This window comes from Puma concolor, chromosome B1, assembly GCF_028749965.1.
Source record: "Puma concolor isolate L17-30 chromosome B1, mPumCon1.1.hap2, whole genome shotgun sequence".
NCBI lineage: Eukaryota > Metazoa > Chordata > Mammalia > Carnivora > Felidae > Puma > Puma concolor.
Window position 1 is genome coordinate 173,811,081 of NC_141670.1, and position 21,227 is coordinate 173,832,307.

At 39.2% G+C, this 21,227-nt stretch overlaps 1 protein-coding gene across 3 annotated transcripts in view; it reads right to left on the minus strand.

Moving 5' to 3' along the window:
* The window catches only part of RHOH (ras homolog family member H), a 45,019-nt gene that overhangs the window by 17,897 nt on the left and 5,895 nt on the right, over nucleotides 1–21,227 (minus strand). Inside the window, exon 1 of one of the 3 annotated variants that reach the window (XM_086705197.1) lies at nucleotides 17,797–21,227. The exons of the other annotated variants lie outside the window; for them this stretch is intronic. The gene's annotated coding sequence lies outside the window, so the exon portion shown is untranslated. The remainder of the gene's footprint in view (nucleotides 1–17,796) is intronic. 3 annotated transcript variants of the gene reach the window in all.

The following is a 21,227-nucleotide window of genomic DNA, read 5'->3' on the forward strand; positions in this document are numbered from 1 at the left end:
GGGAATGGAGAGGAGTGACATTTGAAATGGTCTTAGAGGAGGCAAATAAAATAGGATGGGAAGACCTGAACCACACAGAGGAAGTAGCTGGTGCCCAGTTATGCATGGGGGAAAGGTCTGTGCGTTTGGAGTGTAGACAGTTGACTTTTGTGGCTGAAACACAGGTGGGAGGTGAGGTGAGGAGGGACCCTGGGGCCAATTTACTCCACATTAAGTATAAAATAACCTCCATCCAGCCGTCTCTCTCTCATTACCTTTTTCCTTGTCACTATCACCATGTCCCCTAGCCATTTCTGTAATCTCTCCAGACTATGTAGCATCCCCCAAACTCTTCCTGCCTTCCCTGCCTCAATAACCTTAAGTATCCTGTTCTCATCTCCTAAAATATGATCTCTCCTGTTCTGACTTTTCCTGGTCAAGTTCTACCTGACCCAGAGCCCAGCTCAAATGCCACCTCTCCATAAAGGCTTCCAGAAACTCCCACTAAGCATTAGCTTTTCCCTTATTTGAGCTCACATATCATCTTTAAATGTGTTTACATTTTACTTTTTTTGAATAGTTAATACATGCCTGTAGTAAAATTCAAAAAGTACAAAAGTGAAAAATATGTCTCCCTCCTATGCCTGCCTTCCATGGCCCTGGGCCATTTTCCCAGAGGCAACCAGTGTATTACGTTTCTCATGCATTTTTCCAAAACTATTAAATTACGACAGGTATTCACTTGCACACATGCATGAATGCATATGTGTAATTGTTCTATAGACACATTCTTTTTTTAATATGCAAACTACAGTCTACTATACTATACTCCCTGCTGCTCTTCTCACCCAATAATATATCATGAAACTTTGTCCTTATCAGCAGGTTTTGAGTTGCCTGATTCTAAATACCTTTAGTAGAGGACTAAGCAGTTCTTCCTCAGCTATGGATCAATCTGAAGACATAAGTGTATACTAAATATAAATGGAGAATCAGTGTGGGGATTTAGACTTTTTCTCACTGTGTTGTATGTAGAGGCTGCTTGCAGCAGACAGAGCCCTGGACTATGAGTCAGACTCAAATCCTGGCTGTACCACTAACTATGCGACCTTGCTCACACCAGCTAGCGTCTCCAGACTTCAGCTTCTTTCATCTGTAAAATTAGGCATTGGACTTAAAATGGGCCTCATCAGTACTCATATTTCACGTTTCTATGAAAGCACTGATAACATATGGTGCTTGGAGAGCAGATGTTACCAGAGAAGAAGACAAAGGGGCAGATAGCTCAAAGTTCTTGCCATGACGATCTTTCCCTGTTCCCAGGATTTTCCTTTTATGTTGCTTTGCTCGTCCTTCCTCCTCTACCCTCCAACCTTGACCCAGAGGCATGCATGCTCATAAGGCCTCTCAGGATGGGCACATCGGCCAAGCTAAGCACAAAGGGCCCCAATTATCTGATTTCAGGACCGTGTTCAGCAGCAACTATCTTGGATTTACACAAAATACAAACAGAATTTGAACCTCTTTTCCTGGAAATATGTCTCAGGAAAATTTGGAGTTCACTGGCCTAGTTTGTGACAGAGAGAACTTGCAAACACTGAGTGCCTTAGAGAGTTTTCAGAGACTGGAGAGAGCACCCAGACCATTTACAGACCTCAGCAGCAGAACAACTAGGTGTCCAGGGTGGCCAAAGGCCCAAAGGTGAGGGTCATTTGAGCCCCCCAAAACTCCCTCAGTTCTCTAAGTTATCCTCAGGGTTTTCCTGAACAAAACAAAAACAAAATGTCCCTCCCAAATGTCCATACCAAGGACAAAAATTCTCAAGCCTTATAAAAGCATTCCCTAGAACCTTAAAACAATCAAACACTGAGGACCAGATGTCCATGGAGGAGCAACTAGTACAAGTCCTAGCAGGGAGAGAGATGCTGGAAAATCATCTGCTCTTGGCAAGGGACTTGCAGCTCTTTCTAGATCATCCATGGTTCCTACCTGGAGTTCGATGTTCACCCTTTGTGACAACTCTCGTGTCTGTACACATCTATCATCGACGTCTTTGAAACCAAAAGGTATGATCCTAAATCTGTTTCTAGCAGCAGGGACTTTCAGAAAACACACTGATTTCTTATTTCTGCTCATTTTTGCCCTCATTTGTTTCTACTTGTTAAATATATGACAACTTGTCACATAGAATAACTTATCAAAGGGGGAGGGGAAAGGCATACATTCTTATGATCGAGTTCCTTACTATTTTAGAAAATACTTAATATGGAAAAAGGCATATGACAACATTGTTACGTTTTTTAAAAAGTAAGTTCAAAACACTATGTGCAGCATGACCTTGATTTTTCAATAAAAATAGAATGAAAAGTAATTAACTATATCAAGATGTTAACAATATTCTTATTGGTGCAATTATAGATTTTTTTCCCTTTTTTTTGTGCTTATCTGTAGTTTCCAAATTTCTTTCACAAACATATATTGCTTCTGTCACAACAACAAGGAGGTGTAAAATTAGCTCATGATCCTTTGTAAAAGAAAATATAAATGTGTCCTGCAGTTCCTTCCTGGGTAGAAGTAGCATTTGCTAGTATCACTGGATAGTCACTTTTAAGAAAATGTGACACAGGATCAGGATCAACCTTGGATTAATGAAATGATCAAAATACAGAAAGTCAATTAGCCAAGATTTTCTCTCTCGACAGTGCACATATGAGCACTGCCTAAGTACAATTCTCAAACATGCTTGTTTTTTGTTTCCATGGATGACCAACCATTTTCTTTCTGATTACTATCTCTTCATATAAATCCAGCTTCTTAGGAGATGATCCTCTAGTCACCCTCATGTACTAGGTTACCCTAGTCTTGTCTTAGTAGTACAAACCCACCTGAAATTAGTTTCAAGAGACAATAGTAAGACACCTAAAGGAACCACTCTGGAAATCATCATTCGCCATCCTTTTTAAATCCGTAATCCCAAAGTCAACTGAAATGCACCAGAAGGTAATCCCCTAACCTCATTTCCATCCTCCTCTAACCACCTCTTCTCTTGCACATTATGTGATATCTTGTAACACAAATAGTATGCAGACATCCATCAGAAAGCTTCCTTCTACTTTATCACCCTACAAGTGCTTACCTGGTAAGAATACATTTGAAAACCTCCCAGTGAACTCTTCAGTGTTCCATATCCCATGAAGCTTTACTAGACTGTCCCAAGGGGTGTGTGTGTGTGTATGTGTGTGTGTGTGTAATCAGGAATCAAGAAGGAGACTCATACTCGCTATTTTTCTAAAATATGATCCCAAGAAACTTCACTACCATAGAGTCAACCATCAGTGGATAAACCATGTACCCCTCCTTTTTGTATCACTGGGCATATAATGAGATGAGGGCTCCCCTTATCTATCACATGAAAAGTCTGTATCTCATCTTATCTCTTTAATGATATTCTCCTGCCTGAATTCCAGTGTCACTGTTACTCATGCACAGAACTGAGTATTCTGAATGCTTCATTTTGAAGGACTGTAGTTCAGAAGCATCTGATAAGATCCCCAGAGCACAACTTTCAATCTGGGAGACTGAAGACACAGCTCAGGGGAACCTTTCCCACAGGAAGATGGCAAAGGAAGTAGCTCCCCAACCTATAGCAGCAGCTGTCATCCCCGCTGATAAGAATCCCCTGCAAAAACATCAACCCTCAGGATTTCCAGCAAGCTGGCACAGGAGGCATCCAGCATGTTCTCTTCAAGGAACATGCTGGATGTTACCAGAAGGTACTTACCTACTTGGGGTGACATGACATCAGGGTGATGAGAAGTCCCCTCCCTACTGAAACATCTCTCCCACCATTGGAACAGCCCTTTCTTTAGAAGCTTGGTGCTTTGGTAAAATGTGAATATCCTTGGAAGGTAAAGCCCTTTTTACCATTTCCACATTTATATGAATGTTTTTCCAGTCTCATTGTCTCCTCAAAGCCAGTTTTGATTGGAAGAAGAGGAAGTTTTACAAGACACAAAAACTGCATATAAAGAAAGGTAAGACATTGGAAGATACATATTATTGGGCATAAATCCCATTTTCTGGGTCTTACCCATCTAAGTCTGGACACCTCCTAAATCAGAATAACACTGGTGGCTTACTAGTTTTCTATATTGTCGGTGGATGGGTAATCTGAAGGGTCATTGATCTGAATTCTCAATAATATCATTCATGTGTTCATTCCTCTAATATGTACTGCCCTCCAACTGTGTGCTGGGCACCATACTAGATGTTACACAGGGAACAACATGTGCTGAGGAATTCTAATCCATCCCAAAGTCAAGTGTCCAATGTATGGAAGAGGATCACCTGAAATAATAATACTGATCATGAGTAAGGTGTTAAGGAAGCATTTGGTGTTTATTTGCTGTGTTTGTTATCCACCCACAACACTGTAACATACCATTAGCCCTGGGACGTATCATTATTCACAATTTGTAGAGAAAGCAATCAAGGTGCAGGGAGGTAAGGTCAGTGATCCCCATATTTGATCATCATCACAATTACCCTGAGAGGTTGTTTTAAATGTTTCTCTCGGACCTTCATGAGGATATTCTCATTCAGTAGGTCTGGGAAGAACCGGAGAAACTATTTTTAAAACCCTAGATGACTCAGAAGCACAGTCAGATTGGAGAAATGCTGTACCACAGCTAAACACAGCTTCCTCAGATTGCTAGCTTTTCATTTGACCTTCACAATCTAGGAAGTAAGGATTATTATGTTATTATCTCCAGTTACATATGAATCAGCTTCAACACACAAAACACAATCAACCCAAAAGACAAAATCCCTCTCCATTTTCTTTCTTTTTCATCTATTATAAACAAAGCAATAGAACTATCATAATTGGCCATCTTATAAACAATCATTTATGACATCCCTATTTACAAAACCTCTTTTGGTTTTTCCATCTACATAAGAGCAATATAACAACTTACTGTCAGCCTAATAGAATTACCCCAATACATCAACCAATGTGTTTCTTCATCAGTTCATTTGTGTGACTAAAAATAATGAATATTAAAGATACTTCAGGGGCGCCTGGGTGACTCGGTCGGTTAAGCGTCCGACTTCGGCTCAGGTCATGATCTCACGGTCCGGGAGTTCGAGCCCCGTGTCGGGCTCTGTGCTGACAGCTCAGAGCCTGGAGCCTGTTTCAGATTCTGTGTCTACCTCTCTCTCTGCCCCTCCCCTGTTCATGCTCTGTCTCTCTCTGTCTCAAAAATAAATAAACGTTAAAAAAAAATTAAAAAAAAAAGATACTTCAGAGACATAATACCTGTATAATGGATGAACTCTGTTTGCATACTGAATTATATAAACCAATTGTTAAAAGGTATTTTTCAGACAATCAGGGAAATATGATTATAAATTGGGTTTTAGAAAATTCCAAAGGATTACTACTAATTTTGTTAGGTGGGATAATGACAGCATTGTAGTGTAAGAAAATACTCTTGATTTTAGAGATGCATACCATAGGTGGGGAAAGTGACATGATGTCTGAGATTTACTTTAAACTATATCAGCAAAGAGGGGAAAGAGGATGAAACAAATATGGCAGTATCTTAACAATTGTTGAATTTGGGTGATTGGCATAGGGACTCTTAGATGTATTTAAATTTTTATAATAAAATAGTATAACTTAAAAAAAAAAAAAACATTTTCATTCCCCTAATGTGCCATTCTTCCCTCCAAAAGGTAAAGTCTCAATGCCTATTAAAACATCTTCTCAGGGGTGCCTGGGTGGTTCAGTCAGTTGGATGCTTAACTCCAACTGACTGAGATCATGACCTCATAATTTAAGGGTTCAAGCCCCAAGTCAGGCTCTGTGCTGATAGTGTGGAACCTGCTTGGGATTCTTTCTCTCCCCCACCCCACCGCTGCCCCTCCCCTGCTTGCACATGCCTGCATACACATATGGGCTCTCTCTCAAAAATAAATAAACTTTAAAAAATAACATTTAAAAAAATCTTTTTTAAAAATTTATTTATTTTGAATGAGAGAAAGCGTGAGCAGGGGAGAAGCAGAGAGAGAGGAAGAGAGGGAAAGAATCCCAAGAGAGGGGGAATCCTAAGAATCCCTCTGCCAGCACAGAGCCCGCTGGGCAGCTTGAACTCACAAACCGTGAGATCACGACCTGAACAGAAATCAAGAGTCGGTGGCCCAACCGACAGTCACCCAAGTGCCCCCCAAAATAACATTATTAAGAAAAAAAATCTTGCCAATAAGCATAATTATGTATCAGATATCCCCTGCACATCTATTTTTTTCTCATTTGTTCTCTAAACAGGTATGGTTTTTATTTGGTTTAAGTGATGGGGTCATGGAGCTTCTAGCTCCTAAGTAAGGCCTTTAGATTTTTCCCTTATGAATGGATCCCAATGATGCTGGGTATACTTATGTTAAAACACAAATACAGTGAGTTTTAGAACAGGAGGAAACAGAATTGCCAACTGCTTACTGGCTCTCATTTTATTTATTGATATTTATCGATTATATCTATTATTCAACCAAGTTTTATTTATTGTTTCCTGGATGCACAGTACTACACCAGACACTGTAGGAGTTTCCTTGATGTCTTGGAATTTAACCTATCGTGGAGACAGGATGCAGGTGCTTGAGTCAGGCAACAAGTAAAGACATCACGTACACCAAATTATTTAATTAGGCACACCCCAGAAAGACACAGACCAGAAACACAATAGGATTTAAATGCATGTGGGCTGGGGGCACTGTCAAGAACCAGGGTGGGGGGTGCTGAACTTAAATGAGGCTGTGAAGGGAAGGGTTTGAAAAAGTTGGAGAGGGAGGGAAAGGCCTTCCACTCAAGTCAAACCCCCTCAGGACTCCCAGAGGAAGGGACTTCGAATAGAGTCTTGAGGGAAAAGGAGTTTGATGGGTAACAAGAGAGGGAACCACATGTGCAAAAACACAAATGAGTGAGGGGCCCTGGGTGGCTCAGTCAGTTAAGCATCCAACTTCGGTTCAGGTCATGATCTCGTGGTTTGTGGGCTCCAGCCCCGTGTCGGGCTCTGTGCTGACAGCTAAGAGCCTAGAGCCTGCTTTGGATTCTGTGTCTCCCTCTCTTTCTGCCCCTCCCCCACTTGCACTCTGTGTGTTTCTCTCTCAAGAATGAATATACATTTAAAAAAAATTTTTTTTTTTTAAAACACAGATGAGTGAGACCAAAGATGTGTTTAGGGACTAAGCAGATCAATGTGCAGGGAAGTTGAGATAATAGTTGAGAAAGTGGCAGGAAATGAGAATGAGAAGGCGGACCCCATTCCTGTAAGGAATTAGAAGCTGCTGAAGGCTGCTGGGTAAGGAGATATGTTCAAATTAATGTTTGGGGGTAACTGGTCCAGCTGTAAAACATATGTTAGGTTTCATTCCATCTACAAAATACATGTATTGAGGGCCCGGTGTATTAATATACAAAGATAATAAGACAGTTCCTACTCTTAAGAAATTCACAGTTCAGGGGCGTCTGGGTGGCTCAGTTGGTTAAGTGCCCAACTCTTGATTTCAGCTCAGGTCATGGTCTCACAGTTCATCTGTTCGAGCCCCATGTTGGACCCTGTGCTGACAGTGCAGAGCCTGCTTGGGGTTTTCTCTCTTCTTCTCTGCCCCACACTCTCAAAATAAATATTTTTTTTAAAAAAAAGGAATTCGCAGTTTAATTACAAGATGGTGTAAGTTGTTCATTAATTTAATTTATGACATTGTCTGTGGCAGGCATTGTTAGTTTTCTATTCAATATCTATGCCTTTCTTTTTCATTAGTAATAGAATCCAATTTTGTCTGTAAGACTATGTGCAAAGCCTCAGGAATGGATCATTTTTGGTCTAGGCCAGTATTTCTCAACCTTTTTTTCATGATCATTCCCCAGAGCATTTTTAGACACTTTTTTCCTAATCGCCTCACCCATGAAATTTTAATACCATGTATATGTCTGTTTATGTATTATATGTATATTGGTGTATATCTGTATATCTTTATACATAAAAAGAGTAAGAATTTTCTCTTCCTCTTCTTTCCACCAAAAAGTCTTATCTTCCACTTTAGGGATGATATCATTAGCACCACCCTATCCCACCCTTACCCTTTCCCCCACCCCCCAACCTGTCCCTCCTTCCCCATTATGAATGCATGGTCTAAGGCAATGATAACAATTCTATTTCCTGTTTCTCCACCTGCCTTGAAGTTGGGCTGGCCATGTAACCCAGCAATATCACAGAAGGGTACCTATTCGAGAGGTCTCTGAACTACTTTTTACTCTCTTAGAACAAGAGATAGCCACTGCCAAGTTAGCTTCCTTTCATCTCCACCCAGCCCTACACCTCTGGATGGATGACGAATACACAGGGCTCAAAGCGGCAGCAAGGATCTGCATCCATGATGGAAGAGAAGAGAACTGCAGAGACAGTGACACTGAGCCACTGAGCCATTGAGCCCGTGACAGAGAGAGAGACATCTAGACTTCTTGTTATATGGGAGAAATTAATCAGGATTGTTTTTAAGTCACTATTAGTCAGGTATTGTATAACTTGCAGCTGAAATCATTACTAAGGACAATAGCTGTCCTCACAAGACCATGACTTATTGTTAAACCAAAGCCACAGACAATCACAGACAAAAACAAATGAAAAATGTAATTAAGAATATTACACAAATCAAACACAAAACCTGGCTCATGTTTAAAAGGAAAATTCTCTTTCTTTGCTAAATTAATCAACTTTGAAATAATGTAAAAATATTTCAAATAATATTTGGCATTTAAAACAAATAAACTTTTATTAGATATATTATTGTGTAGAAAATGACCATGGAAGGCAACAAGGTAATTTTCTTATACCAGAATGAATACATCTATGATTTGCCTAGTAGGTATGCCTTTCAAGATATTTAAAAGTCAATTATTTCTAAATATTTAGATGCATTAGGAAAATGTGCTTCTTAAAGGATACCTTTGGGAATCTTCTCACATAAAAATTTTTAAATAGTCATCTGTATTCATCAATTAAATGTTTTATACTTTGCTTAAATTATTCTAAAGTTCATTCTCTTATTTTAAAACATAAACCACTCACAAACCCATTTAATAACTCCAACATCTCTCTTTAAAAGTGATTTTCTATAGCTTATCAAGTTTCAAGATATAAGAGACTTGAGATCCCTCTAAGTCTAAAGATCCTCTAAATCTTAAAAGATAAAATGTAATTATAGGCTTAGGGCTCTCAAAGCATTGAGTTGCCTTCAAAATGTCAAAATAATTTTCATATCAAAATCATTTTACTAGTTTCATTATTAATATAACACCACAAATTGACTTTATTTTAATAAGGAATTTGGGCCTTTTATTATAAAAATAATACGTACTAATTATAGAAACTACAAGAAAAATGAAAAACATTTTAAAATTATATGTAATCTTACCATACACTAGATGACAATTTTTAACATATTGGCTTATTTTCACATTCTGAATTCATATATAAAAACTATATATAGGCCTTTTTAAACAAAAATATATGCTATATCCTCTAATTTTTTACTTGTCATTATTCTTCAAAAAATACTTTAGGGGTGCCTGGGTACTCAGTCAATTAAGTGTCCAACTCTTGATTTTGGCTCAGGTAATGATCTCACAGTTTGTGGGATCAAGCCCTTCATCAGGCTTTGCAGTGACAGCAGAGATCCTGCTTGGGATTATCTCTCTCCTTCTCTTTCTATCCCTCCCCACCCACATCCATACTCTCTTTCTCAAAATAAATAAACTTTAAAAAAATTTTAATAAATATTTAATAGGCTTAAATATAATTTATTTCTGTTGGACATTTAAATTGATTTTTAGGTTCCTCTATTGTAAAAAAAAAAAAACTTTGCGTTGAAAAGCTTTTATTTTATAATAAAATACTTATTGTTTTCTTAGGGATAATTCTTAGAAGGGGTAAAAGGCTATAGACATTTTGAAGCTATTCATTCCTACTGCCCAGTTACTTGCCATTTTTCTGAAAAAAGACCTTTCTATAGCCGTCTAAAATAACTCAAAATAATAATTTAGAACAGAGCCTACTAAATGGTGAGAAAAAAAGATCATTCTACTCTTTTCCCTGACCAGCTGGTGATATTGTTTATAAATTGTATTTTGGCCAATATTTTATAGGAAAAGAGAAAACTTGATAATAATTTAGAAGTTCCTGATCAAACTCAAAAAGAGTTTGTAAAGGCAACTAAATTTGTTTTTGTTATTTATCCTGCATTTTACCTTAGTAATTTATTTGTTAAACATCAAGTATTTAAGAATTGTTAAACATTCTCAAAACCGGCAAAAGAAAGAAAAGTAATCACAGTTAGCAGATAAAATAATGAGTTATATACCTGTTGAGAAATAAAACCAGTCATGACCAAATATATAAAGGAAGGAGCACTAACATTTAAATTCCAAGTAGCATGAATAAGTGTAGGAAAAAATTTAAAATATGATCGTTTCAGCACTCCAAAGAAAGGACTAGCTAACCAGGGAAGCTTTAAAATAATATAACTTCAAAAAAATTAAAATAAAATAACTTCATAAGTTTGGCTGGTCACAGTTCAAAAACAAAATTTAGCATAAACTAAAGCTGAAAGTGCTGGTGATTTTTTTCTTATGAATACAATTGCACAATCTAGTTTCTAAACTGAAAACCACAGGAGCCTAGCCCCTGTTGGAAGAGAAACTTTTATTTTTCCTTCCATATATGTGTGTGTTGGGTCTTTCCTGGATGACATATATGTCAAATGGGTAGCCCTTGGGGAAATCCAAAACTACTGGTTTGGGTTTTGAACTTGTGATCCAAGTTTTACATAGAACTCCCCTGCTGTCTTGCAAAAACTATCCATGTGTTCTTATGGCTCTAAAATTTAATAGAAACATTGCCACAATTCACATTTAGAAATTGCCTTTCCTGAGACAGAGAGGATGGAAACAAAGAAAAGACAGCTATAGGACTCAGCAAAGATACCCTAGTTACTTGCCCTTCATTAATTCAAATGATCCATTTAAGCATCAGCTGTATTCTTATTACACTAGGTATACAATGTTTATACTAGGTAAATGCTTCCTATACACTAGGAAGCGATGTTCACTTTTGAGCTTCTTTCTACATACTGTGCACATTTTGGAGGGAAAGCACTAGCATGATGGCATTTTTAAAATGTAAAAACTGGGGCGCCTGGGTGGCGCAGTCGGTTAAGCGTCCGACTTCAGCCAGGTCGCGATCTCGCGGTCCGTGAGTTCGAGCCCCGCATCAGGCTCTGGGCTGATGGCTCAGAGCCTGGAGCCTGTTTCTGATTCTGTGCTCCCTCTCTCTCTGCCCCTCCCCCGTTCATGCTCTGTCTCTCTCTGTCCCAAAAATAAAATAAAAACGTTAAAAATAAAATAAAATAAAATGTAAAAACTAAACTAAATGCTTACAAGTAAAGTACATACACATATATTTAAAGTAAAAGTTATATGCCACATTTGCTATAATGAACATTATTACCATTATATTTTTTATTTTTTTAAATTTTTTTTTCAACGTTTATTTATTTTTGGGACAGAGAGAGACAGAGCATGAACGGGCGAGGGGCAGAGAGAGAGGGAGACACAGAATCGGAAACAGGCTCCAGGCTCTGAGCCATCAGCCCAGAGCCCGACGCGGGGCTCGAACTCACGGACCGCAAGATCGTGACCTGGCTGAAGTCGGACGCTTAACCGACTGCGCCACCCAGGCACCCCACCATTATATTTTTTAAAGCCCACATTACTACAGATACTTCTCTGATATTACCAGACATTCTGTGTGTAGGGATAGAGTGACAATATTATTCTAGAAGATGTAGGAAATTGTGGTACTGTCAACATGTAAGATTTTTCTGCCTTTTCCCCTCCTATTTCCTGTATGTACATCCAACACCCTCTTCTACTCCCTTATCACAAGCAGAGGAAGAGGGAGAGACTACTGATATAAATTTCGGCAAGTTGCTGACCAAAGATATTGGAGCTTAAAGAAAAATCAGGTTTTATCCGAAATAAGTATGCCAAAGGGGATTTCTAAATCCTTTAAAGGTTTTTGTGGTTGATGGCAATGGTTTTACATCATTTAAATTTGAATTCAAATATATGGCTTTCCTTTTCCTTGTTACAAGGAACAATCACAGACATTCTTATACTTCTCGATCATGGTTGAGATCATTTTCAGTTGGAACAAAGACAGAAAAAAATTTCTGTGGCAGCTGAGAAGAAGGTTCACGTTCGGATTTATGTGTTCAGGAGGCTGAAGGAGACGACAGCTGGAATGCCAATGGGGAAAGCAAGGGAAGAGTAGGGGTCCTGCTGCAAAGAATGGATCCTCTGAAAGAAAGCAAAAGCATCAAGGAAGACATGTGTGCCAGTCAGTTCCTTGCATCGGCAACTAGGTTGCTAGGCATGCGGACATAGCAGTGAGAGCAGTCTCCAGGAGACAGGAGAGGCAGAGCGTTTGCTATAAGCCTTTGGCGTACATGACTATTTCTGTTTTGAGGGCTGTAACTGAGTATTCCATGATGCAGTATTATTATTAAAATGCATTAAATGTACTAAATTACAGTAAATTGACTACACTGACTACATTGAATTGAAATTGGCAGGAGACCCAGTCATGGGTGTACAATACTTAAACTGGTTGTAGACACTGAATTGCACTAATTACTTGAATATATTTGTCATAGATTTTCTTTTTCTACCTGGAAAAAGATGAATAATCCTTACACTATGCTAGACCAAGAGAAGTATGACTCTATTTCACAATTAATCTAGCCAATTGCACATACTTTTCCTCTGGACGGTTGAAGATGGTGTGCGTTTTCGCTCCCCGTCCTGTATCTGCCCACTCTACGAACATGACACAATAACATGGTCTTATCGCTTTCAGCAGAATTGGCTAATTTAAACAGTTGGGTTTCGGGTAAATCTCCAGATCCTGCCTGAGCCTCTATCACAGTCCAAGCGGACAAGAGATTAACAAAGGCACGACCTTTCCTCCGAAAACACCCAGTTCCCCAAATTGCAAGTGAGGTACCCACTAACAAAAGACAGCCAACTGGGCTTCTGTGGTTTAAGGCTGTACAGGAAAAGGACTTATCTCCAAAGTCATCAGGGCCCAGATGTTCAGCTTCAGATAGGAAAACCTACATTTTACACTCGGAACCAAGCATATTACACACTCGCTACTGTCTTTCACCCCAAAAAACAGCCTGACTGGGCATCCAGTATTCACTGAGGGGCATCAGTTGGCCCCACACCAGTAACCATACTCTGGAGTTGGCCATATCAGTATTTACAACCGGCCTGCATTTCTTGTACCGTGAAAGGAAACATATGACTATAAACAAGTATTAAAGTAGAATTTTGAGAGACTGCTTTCCCAAATGGGAACTAACTCTGGCTTCACTTAAGAGAATGCAGCATTAAGGACTTAGAACAGGAGTCATATATACTCTCCAGCCGCACACGTTTACTCAAGCTGAGGATTCAGTACTATAAAACTACACACATCTCTGCCATCTTGCCCTCATTTTATCGATCAACTGGAGAGTCAGCATTTCTCTTTGGCAGCTAAATCCAGCATCAGCAATAATCAGAACTTTCTCAACCTCTGCAGGGCCTCCTCTACTGTACTGACAACCTCAGAGGCAAGAGTTCTTAATATGAGGACTCTGGACTACTAGGAGGCCATGGGTGGGTTTTAGAGGGCCCCCAAATCCTCTAAAATTATATGGCAAATGTACACGTTCCTGTATTCCTGTGCTTTTTCTCAAGAAGGCTTTTGGTTCTCAACAGATTCTCAAAGGAATTTGTGAGCAAAAAAAATGATTAGGAAACACTGCTCTGAAGTGTAAGCCAATCAGTCTATGAAAAAACCCTGTTAAGTGGGGAATAGGATAGTTGGCAGGTGCACCCTTACACATCCAATAGACCCTGAGTTGTGCCTCCAGTGCTAAGAAGAGTTGTGATTTATTCTTGGTTTATCCTGCTATGTCCCAAGAGACTAGTGCGACCCTGGTGATAGGGAATGTGAAACATTTTTAAAGTAAAAGAATCACCTTCAGTATAAAGAGGGGGCACCTGGCTCACTCAATAGGTTAAGCGTCTGACATTGGCTCAGGTCATGACCTTGCTGTTCTGGAGTTCGAGTCCCGGGTCAGGCTCTGTGCTGACAGCTTAGAGCCTGTAGCCTATTTCAGATTCTGTGTCTCGCTCTCTCTGCCCCTCTCCAACTCACGCTCTCTGTCTCTCTCTCTCTCTTTCAAAAATGAATAAGCATTTAAAAAATTTTTAAGTTGGAAGAACTCAAGATATTAAAGGCTATTTGAGAGCTTCCTACAATCACTAAAGTCCTTCTAAAGCCAGGTGAAACAGATAATCTCAGTACCATAGCTCCTGTCCCTGTAATATCATTTACTTTTAATATGTTTATTTTGTGATATGTTGTTGTTAATGGCACATGTCTAAGTGTTATTACTATTTTGAGTGATAAAGTCCTATATATAGAGTACTACATTGCATCAAAAATCAGACTTTCTTTCTTTCTGTAATGTAATGTTATCATACACTGGGGGCCGAAATATTTTCTGGACACAGCCCCACTTATTCTACTCACATTTATTCTTAGTTAACCACCTTCCAGTGGTCTGAAATCGAATGTTTGTGGGTCCTAGACTCTCCCTATGACCATTCCTCTCTGTACCACCTGCTTGTAGTTCTCTTGTTCACAGCTGCTTCCAGTTGGTCCAAATGCCTGACAAAAGTCGTTTCACAGTGGAAGGGAATTCGGTGGTACAAACTGTATTTCTGTAAGGAGTAGCATAAGTACACCTCCTGTTTTTAGTTTGTTTCTACACATTCAGTAAATAACTTGTCTCTTCTGGGCTTTCTCTGTTGTCATACCCCTTTATGTCATAAGCCCTTAGATCCTAAGCCTCAAGGTAATAGCCTCACCGCCACCCCCCCCAACACACACACACACACACACACACACACACACACACACACACACATTGGTATACATTCCCTCGGCCAATCCAAACTATTACCTTTAATCTGGCAGTGTTGTTCAAAGTATGATCTGCAGACCATTTGTGTCAGAAGCTTTATGGCGTGGTAAGACTTGTTAAAAATGCATATTCCTGTCAACCCCAGACCAACTGAATCAGAATCCATGGAGGTGGAACCTAGGAAGTTGCATTTGTTAACATGACCCCCACATCCATCCAAGTGACCCTTAAATGAACTACAATTTGAGAACCCACGATTTAGAAGAATCATTTCCTCTCTGACTGGAGCGCTCTTGTTTTCAGATCTAAACAGAACTGTTTTCACATCCATCATGTTCATCTCTGAAATCAGCATCTCCCTGTCTTTTCCTAAGAAATGCCCTCTCCTCTCTCTCTGGCCTTTGCCAGTTGGGTTTTTTTCCTCTGGGTTATTTCTCAGCTTCTGCAGTCTATGTTAGCAAGTCTTTAGTACCCATCCAGTCATTCCTTCCTCCTTCATGAGCTGCCCCAAAGAAACACCCTTAGGGGCGCCGGGGTGGCTCAGTCTGTTAAGCATCTGACTTCAGCTCAGGTCCTGATCTCATGGTTCGTGGGTTCAAGTCCTGTGCTGGGCTCTGTGCTGACAGCTCAGAGGCTGGAGCCTGCTTTGGATTCTGTGTCTCCCTCTCTCTCTGCCCCTTCCCTACTTGCATGCTCTCTCCCTCTCTCTCCCTCTCTCTCTCTCTCTCTCCCTCTCAAAAATAAATAAACATTAAAAAATTTTTAAATAAAAAAAAGAAAGCCCTTTAGCATCTACCACTCCAGACTGCCTCATCCAAACTCCCTTTACAATACCCTGCCCAGAGAATCATAGTACACATCTGCATGTCAAAGCCAAACCTCATCTGGTCCACACAACTGCTCAATCTTCCGGTTAAATGTTAAAACTACTTAAGATCACTTATTTACAGGCTTTCTCCACAGTTTTAAAATGCACACACACCACTACTCCAATAAACAAAATAAAAACAAAATTCTATCATTTCACCATACTAACACACCAAATGCTTGCACTGTTTTACTCACATTTAATCTTCATTCGTAACAAAATCAGAATGTAAGTGAGATTTTTCATCCTGTTTTTTTAGCCCTGTTTTTCTAATTTAACACTATACCAAATATATTTTCATATAACTACCATAGGTATTACCTTTAATGACTACAAAGTATTCCATGGGGTTAACGCTACCAGAACCATTATTGCTTAGTTAGGTTATTTTCCGATTCTGCTGTTATAAATGGTAATACAGTGAATGTGTTCCTGCATGTTATTTTTTCCTTCTTTGAATTATTTATTTAGAATAAATTCCCAGGGATAGAATTAAGAGATCAAAGTGTATGCGCGTTTTAATGGCTCTTGACACATTGCCAAGTTGCCATATTTGTATTTTACACAGTTCCTTGATGGCATGCTGATAAAATGTTTAACAGCCTCTCCTCAAAAAAAAAAAGTATGGGGAGCCTGATTTATGGTGTTCGCCAATTTTCATGGTGTAAATATTCCTACCATGGCCAGTTTCAAGCTACGAATTTGAATGCAGACTTGGAAAGAGATCCTCAGTGGCACACTATTATTGAAATAAGTTCAAGGACATAAATAATAGTAAAATGTAGTAAATAAAAAGGAAGTAATGAGTTTTGAGTATTTATTGCCTTTATTTTTAACATAACTTGTTTAACTGTGAGTTATAGAATTTAATTTTTCCTGGTGTCTGTGTTCAACAACTGGCTTGCAAAATTTCTGGAAATATTACAGGCAGCTCTTGCAAACAAATGCAGGCAGGCTCCCGCACACAGCTACAAATATATCACTTGATATTTTGTAAGAGCACGGCTTTTTCTTTTCATTGAAGCCATTGAAAATTCACCCTATTCCCATCTGTTGTCACAAACAATAACCATGCTTTTAGGTTAGCAAGTTATGCAAATATATGATGAATAAAGCATAATGCAAAAAAAAAAAAAAATAGAGCAGGAGGTCTATCTGAGTCAATTAATTCCACCCACCCTCCCCCAATTGGGACAATACTCTCTTTGTGGACTCATCTACTAGTGTTTTTTCACGGGGTCACCTATAGCAACTACTCAATTATTTATTAACTCGAACAATGACTGAGTAGATGACTATACTCAGTTCTCATGGCAAATGTGATGAGAACCATACTGCATGTTACTTAACCACTCTCTTCCTTGGTTTTCTTTTCTACGAAATGGGGAAGAGGTCATTGCTGACTACAGTTTTACAAGAAACTAAATGTAGAGATAAGAAGACTCCAATTTATACTCTAAGAAGCAATTGAGCGTTCTGTAATACTTTGAAATTTTCTTCCAAACGTAATTCATTAGTGTTGTCTTACTGGAAAAGAGAAATGGAAGAATGATTTGGCACTTTCTCCCTTGAAAGCAAATTCCTTCCTTTGGGCTTTCCCTGAGTAATAATGAACAGCCTCCATGTGTATTTAACACTATAGAATTTTGAAAGTGGCACCCTACCACTTGAGCGTTAAAAATGTAAATATGGTTGATGAAAACTCTAAACGTGCTCACACCTTTAACTCCGTCAACCCATCCCCAGGAATTCTCCTAAGAAATAAATTCAAAACAACAGAAATTACTTGTGTCAAGATTAATCACAACAGTGGGAGGATCATTTTGCACCATTTCAGCACTTACGTAACTTACCATCTTGGTGCCTGGTGCCCTAGTAGAAGAGTTCTGGATTAATGACTCTCAGATGCTCACCTATAGAGCAACTGCCTCCAGGCCACCTGGGGAAAAGGGTTTGTATTGATTATCACACAGATTCCTGGACTAAATCTCAGGGCTTCTATGTGATACCTGGGAAGTGCTAGTTTTTTAAAAACTCCCCAAGTGGTTTTGATGTCCAGCCAGCTTTAGGAACTATAATTCCAGGCCAGAACCAAACAAATCACATTATCTCTGAACAACTGTCCACATCCAGGGAGCAGTACATCTTCTTAAACAAAATACCAAGAGGTTGCTTGGGACTTCAAGCAGCTGTTTGAGTCAAATGATTTAAAAGCCACGTAGGAGGAGCCTTTGTTTCTGGCACGAACCTGCCTCTATTCACCCTTTCCATCTCAGATGCCCTCCTTTGCACTCCCCATCCCAGCACCCACCACTGTCATGCTCCCCTTTCGCACCCTATCTTGACTTGGGCCCACCCCTTTGCATACACAAAACCCCAAATCTTCCTCCCTTTTGTTATTAGTGGGGCTCTAGAAGGGAAACAATATTACTATTTGACCAAGGTAATCTGCACATATAATTGAGAAATCCCTTGCATAATGAACATATTGGCCATATTTGCATTTTTTAAAAGGGGGCTTACTAACCTCCCCCCCCCCCCAAAAAAAAACTCTCTAGTTTGGAGAGTGGAACGAGCAAGCAAGACGTTTTTCAATCTTAGCTTTCCCCCAGACCCAAGCATCTAGAATCCAGATAAGTACTTTGGGTACTCCTTGTCAAAATGGTCACAACTTTTGAATAGAAATGGTTTTTGGCTATGTCTTGCTAGCACTAAAATTAGAATACAATAAAATTAAAAATAATTTAATTTAAGCTGGCCAAGGAAGGAAAGTCACTCTCTGCCTCTAATGCCAAACACCTCTAAAATTCCACCCAAAAGCATTCAGGAAGCAACATCAGCCACAGATGCCCACAAATAACACAGCAGTCACTCAGATAGTTGTCCTATAAGTCTGACAATCAGATATGGAACGGCTTAAAAGATCAGTTTCTGGGGCGCCTGGGTGGCTCAGTCAGTTGAGCATCCGACCTAGGCTCAGGTTCATGATCTCACGGTCTGCGGGTTCAAGCCCCGCATCAGGCTCTGTGCTGACAGCTCAGAGCCTGGAGCCTGCTTCGGATTCTGTGTCTCCCTCTCTCTCTGCCCCTCCCCAGTGCTCACACTCTGTCTCTCTGTGTCTCTCAAAAATAAATGAAAACATCAAAAATTTTTTTTTAAAAAATCAGTTTCAAATCTTGTTTTCCTTTTTTCATATATATTATTGCTATAAAACAGACTACCCCATGCCTATTCCATACTTGGTGCTCAAAAGATATTAATTTCCAGCCTTCACCCATCAGCCCCATTTTCCTTTGAAAGGAGCACCGGCATTAAAAGAGTTACTTTACAGTTATCTCGTTCCCAGCCAGACACCATATCATCTTCACTCTCGTGTCCCCAGCCAAGTCTTAGTAACAATCATAATAGCTACATTTCTTCAGAGTTTATTTTATGCCAGGCACTAAGCTAAATGCTGCACACATTTATATTTCATTTTTATCCTTACAACAACTCTGACATAGGTATTTTCAGTTATTGGGCTACTTTACAGATTTTTGTTTTTAATCTGAGGATTGAAGAAGTAAAGTAATGTGTCCTAGGTTCCCACAGCTCAGAAGCAATAGCACCAGGTTCAGCACAAGATAATCTGGCTCCAAAAGTCTGGATTCTTATTCACCATACTGTAGTTTTGTTATTATATGGATGCAAATATTTCACACTTCAGAAGAAAAAAAAAGTGCTCCAAATCATTAGGAAAAAAACACCAGCAGATCCATAGCATCTCAGTCAGACATGTGAAGGAAGTAACACATATTTCATGGAGTTTTTGGGTTGGCTTTTGAAGACAACAGGCTTGCTTGGTCAACCAAATCATTCTCCTAAGAGGAAGGCCACTTTAATACTTGATGATTGACCTGTAGTAACCAGAAATGGAGGTCTTACAGGATCCCTGAGCCACACAAACCTTTCCTAGCATAAATGGTATGGTAAAGGAAGACAGTAAAGGGAAGGCAAGTAGAAGATAAAAAGTAGTCCCAAAATGAAAAGACTCAGGGATCTCTGGGCTCCCACTCACCTGGAATTCTGTGAGTGCTATGAAAGCTCAGAAAAGGAGCCTAATGGCATAAGAAGACTAGAAAACTATTGAATGGAGTCAGTTCTCTTCAGCAGCCTCTCAAGGTCCTCTATAACTCGTCTACACCTGAATTTTCCAAGCTTATTTCCTGCCAATATGTAAAACAAATTTTCCTCTTTTGAGGGCCAGTCTCCTCAACTGGACTGCTCATCTCGTCAGTCTCACCTCTGTGCCTTTGCCCACACAATCCTCCCATGTGAATTAACCTCCACATTCTCCATCTACTCAAATCTCATGTTTTTCCAAAGCCATGTCTTCCAGACCATTCTTGCTTACCCTCAAACCCCCTTTCTTGGAACTCTTATAACTTACCACCCATGTAACCCCAGTCATCACTCAATTCCCCTCTGAATTTTACCTCTTCCTGAATTTTACCTCTTGCCATGACTACTAGATTATATGTTCCTTTGGATAGAGACTTCCTTATATTTTTCTTATATCCTCCACAGCACCAGCTCGGAACCAATAAATGATTATTGACTAGTTGTTGCTTGCTTGAATATTTCAATGGCAACTTTCATTTAGTGAAGTACCTTAAACTAGTGATTTCTCTACCTTCATTTAGCTATAACCCAGGCTATTGATGGTACCTCATAGCATGTCCCCAAATCAAACCACCTCAAAAACTAAATTTAATTTAATTCAATTTAATTTAAAAATAAATACTTATGCTTCATATACCACTTGTAGGAAGAGGACTCAAGCATTGGCAATAGGTGAAACAGACAAGCTAGAAATTCCAGCTCCAAATCCACATCATCTGGATTTGGGTTGGTTTCTTTTTTGATTCAGAACATTTTAAAGCTCTTATTTATACAACTGAGAGGATCTTTAAGTTTACTTATCAAACATAGGGTGATATTTCAACTACCCAAATATTTGAACTCAGTCATAGTCAATAACAAACATATGAATTCTCTAAGAGAATATCTGAATAACCAAAAACCAACTATTATAACTTGTAAAGTTTCAAAAATGATATGCATCTTTTTAGGATGGTGCGTGGCGGGGCGGGGGGATTGGATACCAGGGCAAGTCCCCGTTCCCCCATAATATGGTACCATACTTTACAACTATAGAAAAAGATAAATTACTGTGTTTAGCCTAGAGTAAAGCTAAATACATTGGAGAGATTTCTTTTGACACTGAGGAACTATTTTTAAAGAA